At 40.9% G+C, this 12,859-nt stretch overlaps 2 pseudogenes; both read left to right on the top strand.

Moving 5' to 3' along the window:
- Positions 1-12,859, top strand: part of LOC130862527 (non-receptor tyrosine-protein kinase TNK1-like) — a 414,731-nt pseudogene that overhangs the window by 126,631 nt on the left and 275,241 nt on the right.
- Positions 7,476-8,445, top strand: LOC130862531 (olfactory receptor 10C1-like; annotated as a pseudogene).

Here is a 12,859-nt window from a genome sequence, read left to right as displayed (position 1 = left end):
AAAAATTGGGATCAACCTACCCCTGGACCCAGCAATAGCACTCTTGGGAATATACCCAAGAGATGCCCTGTCATATGACAAAAGCATTTGTCCAACTATGTTCATAGCAGCATTATTTGTAATAGCCAGAATCTGGAAGCAACCTAGATGCCCTTCAATAGAAGAATGGATGAAGAAAGTGTGGAATATATATACATTAGAGTACTACTCTGCAGTAAAAAACAATGACTTCTCGAATTTTGCATGCAAACGGATGGAAATAGAAAATACGATCCTGAGTGAGGTAACCCAGACCCAAAAAGAAGATCATGGGATGTACTCACTCATAATTGGTTTCTAGCCATGGATAGGGGCCACTGAGTCTATAATTTGTGATCCTAAAGAAGCTAAACAAGAGGGTAAACCCAAGGAAAAACATATAGATATCCTCCCAGCTATGGGAAATAGACAAGATTGATGGGCAAAAAATTGGAATCTTGGGGGGTGGGGTGGGATGGGGATGAGGAGTGATGGGGAGAGAAAAGTGTGAAGGAGAGGATGAGGGGAACTGGGGGAATCGGGGTGATTGGGGTTAAAGGAAGTTTGGATTGGGGAGCAGGGAAACTCATACCTTAGTTAAGGGAGCCACCTAAGGGTTGGCAAGAGACTTGAACCTGGAATGGCTACTAGATGCCCAGGGCAATGTCCCCAGTTAGTTCATTGGGGCACCTGAGGGTAGGGAACCTGAAATGAACCTATCCTATAATCATACTGATGAATATCTTGCATATCGCCATAGAACCTTCATCTAGCAATGGATGGAGATAGAGCCAGAGACCCACACTGGAGCACCGGACTGAGCTCCCAAGGTTATAATGAGGAGCAGAAGGAGAGAGAACATGAACAAGGAAGTCAGGACCATGAGGGGTGCACCCAACCACTGAGAAAGGGGGTCCGATCTATTGGGAGCTCACCAAGGCCAGCTGGACTGCTACTGAAAAAACATGGGATAAAACCGGACTCTCTGAATGTGGCAGACAATGAGAGCTGACGAGAGGCCAAGGAGAATGGCACGGGAACTTTCATCTGGCGATGGATCGAGAGAGAGACAGAGACCCAATTTGGAGCAACGGTCTGAGCTCTTAAGGTCCAAATGAGGAGCAGAAGGAGGGAGAACATGAGCAAGGAAATCAGGACCACGAGGCGTGCACCCACCCACAGTGACAGTGGAACTGATCTATTGGGAGCTCTCCCAGGCCAGCTGGACTGGGACTGAATAAGCATGGGTTGAACCTGGACTCTCTGAACAAGGCAGACAATGAAGGCTGATGAGAAGCCAAGGACAATGGCACTAGGTTTCGATCCTAATACATGAACTGGCTTTGTGGGAGCGTAGCCTGTTTGGATGCTCACCTTCCTGGACCTAGATAGAAGTGGGAGGACCTTGGTCTTCCTGTAGAGCAGGGAATTTGGACTGCTCTTCAGTATCGAGAGGGAGGGGGAGTGGACTGGGGGGAGGAGAAGTGGAGTGGGGATAGGGGGAGGGGAGTGGGGGGAGGGTGCAATATGTGGGAGGAGGGGGAGGGAAATGGGAAACTGGGAGCAGTTGGAAATTTTAATTAAAAAAGAATAAAAAAAAAAAGAAAAAAAACTCAAAAAAAAAATAAATTTCAACACGAAAAAAAAAAAAAGAACGAAATGACCCTCGAAGATATTCTGCAACACTCATAGATCAGAGCCTTCCTTACTCAGTCATCATCATAGAAGCTTCCCTGCTGCAGCGATGGAAACAAATTCAGAGACACACGGACAGACGTTTCACAGAGAGAAAAACCTTGGAACACAGAGCTCTACATGGAAAATATTCGTCAAACTCTCCTCTCAGAGATCAGAGAACCCAGAGGAAGAGGAGGCAGAAAGAGGGAAAGTCAGAGGAGATGCAGGACACCAAGAGAAGAAGGCTCTGAACCAACTGAGCAAAGCTTATATGAACGCAGACTGTGGCAGCAGGCACAGAACCTACTCGGGTCTGCGTCAGGTCCTCTGTGCATATAATAGAGCTTTTCAGTTTAGTGTTTTCATGGATTCCTGAATGTGCAAATGAGTGGGTCTCTGGTTCTTGTGCCTTTTCTTGAGCTCTTCCTTCTATTGATTTTTCATTGTACAGCTTCTATGTGATGGTTTTTGTCTTATCTTGTATTTAATTTCATCATGTTTGGTTGTTATCACTTAGAAACCCGTTCTTTTCTAATGAGAGACAGAAGGGAGTGTATCTTGTGGGGAGGGAGGATGGAGAGGGAGGGGGAGTAGTAGAGGGAGGACAAACTGTAATCAGTACATATTTTATGAGAGAAAAATCCATTTTAATTAAAAGAGAAATAAAGAAATGATGGATTTGATACAACTGGAAAACAACAGATGAATAATTTGGTCATTGCACTTTCTTTTTTATTTTTATTTTAATTTTTGTTGTATAAGTAATACCATTCAAAATTTCCACCTCTTCCCCTCCTCCCATTTCCCTCCCACTCTCCCATTCACCCTCCCTCTCCCCTCCAGTTCTAAGAGAGGGTGGGGTACCCTTCCCTGTGGGAAGTCCAAGGCCCTCCCCACTCCATCCAGGCCTAGGAAAGTATGCATCCAAACAGACTAGTATCCCAAAATGCCAGTACATGCAGTAGAATCAAATCCCAGTGCCATTATCATTGGCTTCTCAGTCAGCCCCCATTGTCAGCCACATTCAGAGAGTCTGGTTTGATCACATGCTCCTTCAGTCCCAGTCCAGCTGGCCTTGGTGAGCTCCCTTAGATCAGTCCCACCATCTCAGTGGGTGAATGAACCCATCACGGTCCTGTCTTTCTTGCTCATCTTCTCCCACTTTCTGCTCTTCAACTGGACCTTGGGAGTTCAGTCCAGTGCTCCAATGTGGATCTCTGTCTCTATCTCCATCCATCGCTGGACGAAGGTTCTATGGTGATATTCAAGATATTAATTAGTTTGGCTATGGGATAAGGCCAGTTCAGGCACCCCTCCTCTTCTGCCCAAGGACCTAGCTGGGGATATCCCCTTGGACATCTGAGACTGGGAACCCTTCTAGAGTCAAGTATCTTGCCGACCCTAAAATGGCTCCCTTAATTAAGATATCTTTTTCCCTGCTCCCATATCTGCCCTTCCTCCATCTCAATCATCCCACTCTCCCAAGCTCTCCCCAGTCCTCCCCTTCTCCCTTCTTTCTCCCCCTCTCCCCTTGCCCTCATCGCGTCCCAACCCCCATGCTCCCAATTTTTGCCTGTGGCAAAGCTGATGCAGTGGAAAGATGGTTAGGCTACTGGGACACCCTCCTTGTGGATGAGGTGATTCAGATGTTTTTGATAGAACTATTTCTCAGGAGAAAGGGCTGCTGCAGAGTGAGGCTGCTCTGCCCAGAGCTATGGCCTATCCATAAGGACTCTCAGGATGTCAATGCAGTGACTCCTGATACTCACCAGTGAGAAGAGAGTGTGAGTCTCCTGGGGAGAGTAAAATGGAAATGACTGGGAACACAGAAGAACTTTAGTATAATATGCATAGATCTCATTGTTTTCCAGAAAAGAAGAAGTGTTCTATGAGTAGTAATGTGTGTGTTTGTGGGGTTTTTGTGTGTGTGTGTGTGTGTGTGTGTGTGCATCTGTGATACTGGGACATTGCCTTGAAGGACATGGTCCTCTCTCCTGAGACACAATCTCGTTGACATCAGGCATGGTTTTTTATGATAACAAAAGCTTTTCAAAACAATGTAGAGATGAGGATGGAGATTGTGTGTGTCCCCTGTATGCAGTAAGGAAAGGATGAAGAGAAAGTCTGGAGTAGCTTATCAGAAGCAGAAACTACTTAATTATCTCTTCAAGTACTGTGATTGGAGGTAGGTGGCACAGTTAATTTATCAAGCCGGGCCTGTGGAGGGTGAATTAAAGTATATAAAAGGATAATTAATACTCAAAACATTTTCCTGTTATTTTTATTCTAATTACTTACTGTCTGCTTCTGTTAAGACTTTTATAGTTTGTGCAGACTTCAGCATCCACCTCAGAAAACAGCTTTCTATTGCTATTAATCACTTGTTTCCTGGTAAATTAGAATTCATTTTGTCACTGTGATACGCAAGTTATATGGTACATTGTAATCTAATCAAGCGATCCTACTCTTTCTACTGGGTTGACGTAAAGTGTAATTCAGTTGGGTAAGTGGTCCTTGGTGAGTGAATGTGGTAAAACCGGGAAAATGGGAGTAAGCATCCTAATTATCTTTTCCTGCTCAATCTACAGAAATTCTTTCCCTTCCTGACAGTTTCTACCTGCAGACAATGCACTGTTTCAGAAACAGTATCTTACAGTGTGTCATAGCTTATAAGATCAGACAAGGAACCGAATCCACCAATGAACTTTCCTAACCTTGTGACTCTGGGAAATGATGTTTTTCACCTGTATCATTCACAAAGCAGAACAACGTATAGTGAGCTTGACTTGGGGCTCTGAGATGTGTAGTGTATCATGCAAAACCAAGACTGTAAGATATCAAAATCCTCTCATCTCGTGCACCATCTCTTGCATATAGTTAGTTGCCAAGTGAACCTCCAGACCTTACCAGTTCTTAGGGCACACATTATAACACTGAAGGCCTATGTATAAAATAGAGCTGATTATTGGTATAAAACCACTTAAAATTGCTTAACTAGAAAGATGGGGAAGATTACATCATGTAGTGCTTACAAGGAACCAGTGATTCCAAAATTAAGATCAAGAAAATGTAACAGGTGAGAGGCAGATAGGATATTTACACCAGAGCACACTGACCCTTATTTCTTTCTCAAGAATCTTGATACTCCTTCTGAGTAAATAATTTTCTCTCCACGGATAGAGATGAAAATATATCATTCTGGTTGCATTTCCTAAACTGAGTTCCTGAAAATTTAATTAAGATTCAAGACCACACTCTGTATATGGAGAGCTTATTATACAAATATAGAAACTACTACTAAGTGCAGCGTATTTAAGAAAATATTTCAAATTTAAAACATAACTCTTTCTGGGTTGGCTTTTTAGATTATTTTCCTTTGTTCAGTCACATGTGGATTTTGTCAATACAAAATACATGAGAAATATAGATATTTGAATTTAATATAGTACACAGGAAAGTTTATAATACTTCAAAGTAAGTATAAAAAGCATCACAACAGAATACCCAGTGTTTTGGCTATTTTTACAAGATCTGAATTCCCTGAGAGTCCAAGTAATCCCAGACTTCCTGCTTCGTGCTCATCAGAACTTTCAGTCAGCCCACGTGTTCTCTACCCTTATGTTTTTAGAACTTCTGCATACACAGGTAAATATCTATCTAATAGATACAATAATGCATTATACACATTTATATCCTCTCAGGAAAGAAGATGCAGGCACCATTTTTATATGTGTATGCAGGTTTTAAGTAATCTTGCTTTTCCATTATCCACAAAATAAAAATTATAATTTAGAGAGCAATTAATGATAGGAGCAAAGATTACCAACTGTGGTGTGAGTTTTCCCAAAATACAGTGTACACAAAGGTAAATATAGTATGGCTGTGCGTAGACATACACCCTGTTTATATCCTGTGTGGCTAGTAAGCATTCAGCACCTGACCACTTTAAAAGTGATTTTAGGGAAGTAACGTAGTTCTCACTAAAGCAGTCTCATGGGGGAATAGATTTCTTTCTCAGCCCCTTTTAATAAGTGGTCAAATTAAAGAACAGAGTTTAAACAGTGTTATCTGCATTGTTGTCTATACTAAGATTTTAACTGATACACAGTCTTCCCAGAGTGAACCTGTATTTCACTCTATGATGGAGGAAGGTCATTGGTTAATAAAAAAAAAAACTGCCTTGGCCCTTTTGATAGGACAGCAGCTTAGATAGGTGGAGTGGACAGAACAGAATGCTGGGAGACTTCTCATTACATGAGAATTTATGGATTGTTAAAGATGGAAAATATAATGATAGAAAGTGAAGTCCGTACACAGTCTCTGTATAAGGCTGTACTCAGAAGGAAATGAGAAGTAATCAATACCACAGTGGTAGATGCTATTTTATCAGTTTTAGTGAGAAAAGCGTGGAGTGTGACTGCTAGGTGGAAGAGTTGTGTGATTTTCAGAAAAAAGACAAAGTTATACTGGAACTGAAGAGTTTACTAGATAGATAAACAATGAAGCAAGGACACAGAAGCCATACAGTGAGAAAATGAACAAAGAGAAAATGAAGTGTATAAATACTACACGTGAAAAATCCAAGCAGTTTGATGGAACTATAATGTGAGGTCCATTGAGTGAATGGTTAAAGAGAAATTTCTATCATGCCAGGCACAATGACTTACTGTGGGAACCCCACCATTCCAGAGACTGAGGCAGGGAATTTGGGAATTTGATGCCAGCCTGTACTACATACCAAGACCACATCTCTTTTACTCTTTTTTTTCTTTATTAAACTCAATGCTCTGATTCATAGAATTTTATGAATAACAATAAGAAAGTAGAAATTTAGTGTGCATACCATGATACTCTCACTAAGAAAGCATGCTCTATTAAAAGATGGGAACTATTAAGATATGGAAATTGCTGTGTGGTGGTGGAATATGCTCTTAATCTCAGCACTTAGAAAGAGAGGCAGTCTGATCTCTGTGAGTTCATGACCAGCCTGCTCTCTAAGATGTTATTTGATTTGATTTTATCTTCACATAAATATAAGTCATACTTGAAGGAATGATTTTTCTTTTTTTTTCTTTTTTTTTTTTTTGGTTTTTCGAGACAGGGTTTTTCTGTGGTTTTGGAGCCTGTCCTGGAACTATCTCTTGTAGACCAAGCTGGTCTCAAACTCAGAGATCCGCCTGCCTCTGCCTCCCAAGTGCTGGGATTAAAGGTATGCGCCACCACTGCCCGGCTGAAGGAATTATGTTTTAAGGCACGTATATGAATATTAGCCCTACTACATTCTGATATGGGTGGAGAGAGAGTATCCACAGCAATAGGAAAGCATAGATAAGAGTTGGTGGGAGAGCAGATTTTCAAGGGGACATTGATAACACGTCAATGAAAAGCATGGAAAAAGAATTGAGTCACAAGTAATGATTTCCTTTTCTTTTATTTGGCTGATATCTTACTCCACAAGTGAGGCTGAACTCAAACCAATGGTAAGCTTCCTGCCTCAGCTTCATCAGGGCTGGGAATACAAGGGTACAGCACCTGTCCTAAGTCCTGAGTCACTCAGTATAATGTTCAGTACACGTTGGAAAATCACTTGATGTGGTAAGCAGAGAAAAAGGTTAGATATGAAACTCTGTGACGATAAATACTTGTTTGTAAACACTAATTTTATGGCTGAAGATGAAGATTCTGTCTCTGACTTAACTGAGGATCTTAAGTATTAAATTGAATAATTTCCCCCACCTGCAAGAATCCTTCTAATGACTTGCTCTTCTCTCTTCCAGGAGATGAGTGTCAATTGCTCCCTGTGGCTGGAGAACAGCTTGTCTGTCAAACGCCTTGCATTTGCTAAGTTCTCTGAAGTCCCTGGAGAGTGCTTCCTCCTGTTCACCCTCATCCTCCTCATGTTCTTGGTATCACTGACAGGCAATGCACTCATAGCCCTTGCCATCTTTACAAGTCCAGCCCTGCACACACCCATGTACTTTTTCCTGGCCTACTTGTCTCTCCTGGAGATTGGCTACACTTGCTCTGTCATAAACAAGATGCTGCAGAGTCTTGTGAGTGAGTCTCGAGGGATCTCTTGGGAGGTTTGTGCCACACAGATGTTTTTCTTCTCATTCTTTGGAATAACAGAGTGCTGTCTACTGGTAGCCATGGCTTTTGACTGCTGCATGGCCTTATGCTACCCACTCCAGTATGCAACCCGAATGAGCCATGGGGTATCTGCCCATTTGGCAATGGTTTCATGGGGAATGGGATGCATAGTAGGGTTGGGACAGACGAATTTTATTTTTTCTTTGGACTTCTGTGGGCCCTGTGAGATAGACCACTTTTTCTGTGACCTTCCACCCCTCCTGGCACTTGCCTGTGGAGATCCATCCCAAAACAAGGCTGCCGTCTTTGTGGCGGCAGTCCTCTGCATATCCAGCCCATTTTTTCTGATTATTTCTTCCTATGTCAGGATTCTGATTGCCGTGCTGCTGATGCCTTCACCTGAGGGACGCCATAAAGCTCTCTCTACCTCTTCCTCCCACCTACTTGTATTCACACTCTTCTATGGCTCAGCATCTATTTCCTACTTGAGGCCCAAGGCTAGTCACTCACCAGGAAGGACTAGCCAAATTCTTGGCCCTCTTCTATACAGCGGTGACATCCATGCTGAACCCCATCATCTATAGTTTACAGAACAAGAAAGTCAAGGCAGCCCTGAGGAGAACTTTGGGCCTGAGAAAAGTTCTGAGCAGGAATAGGTAACAACAGAACCACACAGAATTATTCACTAATAAACATGAATATAGAACCAGAGTAAACAAACAAATATTGATACATTTTCTGTCTGACTTATTGATCCGGGATGTCATTCTTATGTTGTGAATGAATATTGCTTTTATTGGTTGATGAATAAAGCTGTTTTGGCCTATGGCAGGGCAGAATGTAGCTAGGCAGGAAATCCAAACAGGAAAAAGAAGGTGGAGTCTGGGAGACGCTGAAGGAAAAAGATGCCAGATTATTCCCAGTAAGGCACAGCCACATGGTAATACACAGAATAGCAAAAACTGGTTAATTTAATTGTGGGAACTCGTCAGTAATATGCCTGAGACATTGGCAAAACAATTATAAGTAATATTAAACCTCTGCAAGTTCATCTGGGAACTGGCAAGCACGAGAGTAACCTCCAGTTCCAATTTATATTGAGTATCTTTGTAATTTTGAAAGTATCTCTTCATCCAGGGCTATGTTCTAATTACTAATTCTGAAATGATTTTAAATACTAAGGGATACAACTAAAGAGACCAATACAATAGAGAGCATTCTATTATGTTTTAGTTCAGGATGAAAATCTAAATTGCAATATCTCAGAAGTTTTGCAAATTCTAGTCCCTGATGCCCCCAAGACTTCTGCTTCCTATCCAGTTATATCACACACAAATCTTTGTTCTAAAGTAACTATATAATGGTCTTATATCAGTTCATGTCTTTATTTTATAATGTCACATGCTAAAAGTCTTTGAATTCTTTTGTAAATTGTAATTAACTAAAACAGTGTAAATATTACAATATGCTGAAATGTTAATTTGAAACTATTTGCTTTAAAATATTAAAGAAAACATTTATTTTCAAGTGTTTCCATGGAAGTTTTTTTAATGCTAAATGGTCAATATTTTGGAACTTGCAGGTCATTCAGGCCAGGGAAGCCGCTCGGTTAACTGAATGTCTTTACCTCTCCCTCCATTCTTCCCAGTCCCATCTCCAGTCTCATCCCCAGTTCTGCAGCAGCACACCCACTGCAGTAGCCCCTCCTCTCTGAAACCCTACCCAACAGACCATGAAGACCTTCTCCTACAATATTTCTTCACCCAATATTTCTTCATACTGATATCCCAGTACGTATCATCTGCAGGCATTCCCTGGGATTAGCAGGCCCTGCAGGCTATGGAAACAGGTAGGCCAATTGCAGATCTTAGTCTCTCCCTTCTCTCTTTCAAATCCAACTCCTTTTGACACCTCCAGCTCTATAACAGACGACTTGTATCAGCCTCATCTCCACCACACTAGGATAGGTTTTGAGCTACAAAATGCTCAAGATAATTCCAGCTTGGCTAGCTTTGATGGTGTGCTTTCTTACAACATTCTGGCCAGATCTTCAAGTAAGAACTTCAGAAAAACCCTACCAACTACTCAGAGACTATATGCAATTGTACCAGATAGTAATCTTGAAACTTAAGTTTCATTTTAGTTTTTAAAAGATCCCACAGAAATAATATTGCACCCATGACAGCTGGAAGTATTTCTAAAAGCTATTACGACTGAGTACATATTATATTTGTCTTTCTGGGTCTGGGTTACCTCACTCAATATGATTTTTTCTAGATCCATCCATTTGTCTGATAATTTCAAGATGTCATTATTTTTTCTGTTGTGTGGTACTCCATTATGTAAACATACTACATTTTATTTATGCATTCTTCATTTGATGAGAATTTATAGTTTAAGGGTTTTTGCTATTACAAATAATGCTGATATGAACATAGTTGAGCATTACACCTGCTCTATACATACAAACACAGAGACACACACATGTGATGGAGGAAGGTGTGAACAGTTTTCAGCTGCTTAGATTGAATTGATATTTATAGCACGTCAGATTTAAGGAGAGAGAATGTGCTCATGATAAGCTTGTGAAGTTTACTGAGCAGAACTAAATTCTTCACCTTAAATCAGAAAGGATTCTCAAATTTTAAATGTATTTCATATCCAATTAGTCAAAATAACACTTTTTTATTAATTAATTTATTTAATTATTAAAGATTGCTGCCTCTTCCCCGCCACCACCTCCCATTCCCCCCCTCCCCCAATCAAGTCTTCCTCCCTCCTTAGCCCAAAGAGCAAGCAGGTTTCCCTGCCCTGTGGGAGGTCCAAGGACCACCCACCTCCATCCAGGTCTATTAAGGTGAGCATCCAAACTACCTGGGCTCCCACAAAGCCATTACATGCAATAGGATCAAGAACCCATTGCCATTGTTCTTCAGTTCTCAGTAGTCCTCATTGTCTGAAAATAACAAACTTTTAACATGCTTAATCATTACCAAACATTAACTGAATCAACAGTTACATTATTTGAATATTTGAGTTGAAGAAAATATTATGTTATTTATATGTATATGTAGGTGCATAGAAAAATATGTACACATATTCATGTTTATTTCAGCATAATTATTATTGTCTTAACGGTGATTTTTTAATATACAAAACAAACTGGATAAATAATAATTTTATAAAATATGATATGACCAATCTAAGAGGCTTTAAAGGAAATGAAGATTGATGACAGCTGGAGCATAAATTATTTCAATCCTTTTGTAACCTGGTTGGCAATCTTTATTAAAAATGAAATTGCTCTAACATTTAGATAAGAAATTACATTCCTCCAACAGATGCTCTATCATACTACAAAAGCATTTGTTCAACTATGTTCATAGCAGCATTATTTGTAATAGCCAGAACCTGGAAACAACCTAGATGCCCTTCAATAGAAGAATAGATGAAGAAAGTGTGGAATATATACATATTAGAGTACTACTCAGCGGTAAAAAACAATGACATCGTGAATTTTGCATGCAAATGGATGGAAATAGAAAACACTATCCTGAGTGAGGTAACCTAGACCCAAAAAGAGGAACATGGTATGTACTCACTCATAAGTGGATTCTAGCCATAAATAAAGGACATTGACTCTATAATATGAGATCCTAGAGGAGCTAAATAAGATGAACCCAAAGAAAAACATAATTATCCTCCTGATATTGGAAGGAGACAAGATTGCCAGGCAAAAATTGGAAACTTGGGGGTGGGGTGGGGTCGGGGTAATGGGAAATGGGGAGAAAAAAGTGAGAAGGGGAGAAGGGGGACAGCTTGGGGGAATGGGACAGTTGGGATGAAGGCAGGGTGGATATGGGAGTAGGGAAGTATATATCTTAATTAAGGGAGCCATTTTAGGGTTGGCGAGAGACTTGATTCTAGAGATATTCCCAGGTGTCCATGGAGATGTTCCCAGCTAGATCCTTGGGCGGCTGAGGAGAGGGAGCCTGAAACGACCCTGTCCTATAGCCATACTGATGAATATCTTGCATATCACCATAGAACCTTCGTCTGGCGATGGTTGGAGATAGAGACAGAAACCCACATTGGAGCAATGGACTGAGCTCCCAAGGTCCAAATGAGGAGCAGAAGGAGGGAGAACATGAGCAAGGAAGTCAGGACCACGAGGGGTGCACCCACCCACTGAGACGGTGGGGCTGATCTATTGGGAACTCACCAAGGCCAGCTGGATGATGGAGCATGTGATCAAACCAGACTGCCTGAGGTGGCTGACAAGGAGGACTGACTGAGAAGCCAAGGACAATGGCACTGGGTTTTGATCCTACTGCATGTAATGACTTTGTGGGAGCCTAGTCTGTTTGGATGCTCACCTTCCTAGTCCTGGATGGAGCGGGGAGGGCCTTGGACTTCCCACAGGGCAGGGAACCCTGACTGCTCTTTGGACTGGAGAGGGAGGGGGAGGGGAGTGGGGGGAGCGGGAGGGAAATGGGAGGATGGGAGAAGGTAGAAATTTTTAATGAAATAATAATAAAAAAGAAAAAATTACTTGTAAATATGGAAAAAAGAAATTACATTCCTAGATTTAGCAAAAAATAAAAATTATTCATTTGTCCATTGAAAGATATATACGAGAAAGTTCTTTCCACATCATGTGCCTCTAAATATAACCAAAAGTATAATTGCTGTTGTACATCTTCTTTTCATAGGTGGAATGATATGTGAAAAGCATAAATGTTAGACAACAGAAACCAGTCACAAATAATATTAATTACATGCTGCTTATTAACCTAATTTCAAAAGCAGGCAACTGTAAGGCACAGTTCATTAGTATCTCAGAGCATCCTTACTGGAAAGAGTCTCAAGGAGAACTGAGGGTCAGTCCAGCAGCTAGGGGGCATCTTCAAAATTGAATGTAACTTTAAATATAAAGTGTCTTCAGTGTGTATTACACAAAAGAAATAGATAATTTTTTAAAAAGTGAGATAAGACCAGTAGAAGAATCACATAAAATTTAATAGCTTTGTAATAATTTATGCTGCTATTTCTTGTATTTTCCCCCATGGCCAAA

Source organism: Chionomys nivalis, chromosome 20, assembly GCF_950005125.1.
Source record: "Chionomys nivalis chromosome 20, mChiNiv1.1, whole genome shotgun sequence".
Taxonomy (NCBI): domain Eukaryota; kingdom Metazoa; phylum Chordata; class Mammalia; order Rodentia; family Cricetidae; genus Chionomys; species Chionomys nivalis.
The sequence above is the reverse complement of the archived record's forward strand: the minus strand, read 5'-3'. Positions and strand labels throughout refer to the sequence as shown.